The 1639-nt window shown below is 39.9% G+C and overlaps 1 protein-coding gene across 1 annotated transcript in view; it reads right to left on the bottom strand.

Annotated features, from left to right (window-relative positions):
• The window catches only part of EIF2AK3 (eukaryotic translation initiation factor 2-alpha kinase 3), a 200157-nt gene that overhangs the window by 173110 nt on the left and 25408 nt on the right, over positions 1–1639 (bottom strand). The gene's annotated exons all lie outside the window — the stretch shown is intronic.

The following is a 1639-nucleotide window of genomic DNA, read 5'->3' as shown; positions in this document are numbered from 1 at the left end:
AAAAAAAAAAAAAAATCAACATACTTTCCTATTAACCTACTAACCCCTGTACTAAAACAAAACAAAAACCCCACTGCCACTAAGTCAATTCTGACTCATGGAAATTCTCCAGGGTCCCAAGGCTGTAAAACTCAACAGCAGTGGACAGCTTTACCCTTAGAGCTGGTCAATTCAAACAGCCTGTTAGGTGGCTGTTGTATATCACTGTGTATCCAGCACATTTTCAGAGGCTTTAAATCATATGGTAGGAGAATGCAGCCTATCATTCTCCCGCAGAGCAGCTGGTGGTTTCAAACCATGTACCCTTGCATTGGCAATGCAATTCCCTATCACTGGGCCACCAAAGCTCCCCGAGTTTCAGGTTAACAGCTCAGTCTGAGTACCACCAGGGATTCTTTCTAAATATCTCTCATTTCTTCTCTCTCCTCAAAATACCAAGCTCATTTACAAATCTTATGGAAAGTAATGATGTTTACTATTTAGCTAAGAAAACAGAATTAAAAAAGATTGCTTTCCATCACCACATCTATGCAACTGTCAACATCTATACCCATGAATTTTGCATTCTTACCTATTATTGCAGGTGAAATTTCCACTTCTCATCCACTAAAGTTGAAAATTGCACAACACTTTCTCTTAGGCAACACATCTTTTATTATACATGCGGATTCACTCCAGTAAATTGTTCCTTTCACTTTTGCAACATTCATTAGTCCCTCTCTAGTGGAGCATTTCCATCAGCTTTCAAACTTACTGTTACTTCCTCTTTTTCTTGTTATTAAGTGCTGTTGAGTCATAGACTACTCATAGCGACCCTATGAATTAAAGACCTGAACACTTGTATAACTTTCATCATTTCTCCAGGTTCACAGGGTTTCTGGAGGCAAGCTATTTCAGAAGTGGATGCCACTCTTGCTTCCAGACTTGTTTTAATCAGGGAGCTCCACCAAACACTGTCCACCATGGGTAACCATTATCACATATTGACACATCAGTGTCACCAAGTTTACCATCACAACAAACATGAGTTAGTTACCTCTGTACAGTAAATGGACAGACCAGACCTATACCACTTAGAAGAATGTTTGACCAAAAACCAGGCCTGAGGGCAGCAGATTAAAATCCCCCACCTTTGACTTGGTAGTCTAACTTTCTATCCACTAGGCCAACAGAGCTGTCTCTACGTTGTTGTTGTTGTTATTGTTGTTAAGTGTCGTTCTGTCATAGATGACTCATAGCAACCCTATGAACGAAAGACCTGAACACTTATATAACTTTCATCGTTTCTCCACGTTCATAGGGTTTCCAGAAGCAAGCTATTTCGGAAGTGGATACCACTCCTGCTTCCTCTTACCTAAAATAATAGCTCTGTTGGCATATTAGAAAATTGTGCAGTTAACTAAAGGTGTTACCTCTCCTGGTTCAAAACTACTAGAGCCTCTTCAGGGAATGGGTAATACAGCCAAACTTGTCCCTTGTGATTTACAGGCTTCTGAAAGCCCACTGGAGGGTCAGCTGCTATAAACTGGTTACAACTGGACAGCAAAAGACACCACCAAAATAGAAAACTATAGGCCAATATCTCTCATGAATATTGATGCAAAAATCCTAAATAAAATACTGGCAAATAGAATCCAAC

The sequence above is a fragment of the Elephantulus edwardii genome, unplaced genomic scaffold (genome assembly GCF_000299155.1).
Source record: "Elephantulus edwardii isolate Elephantulus edwardi_28Jun2011 unplaced genomic scaffold, EleEdw1.0 scaffold00241, whole genome shotgun sequence".
NCBI classification, from domain to species: Eukaryota; Metazoa; Chordata; class Mammalia; order Macroscelidea; family Macroscelididae; genus Elephantulus; species Elephantulus edwardii.
Note: the sequence above shows the minus strand (reverse complement) of the source record. Positions and strands in the feature narration are given on the sequence as shown.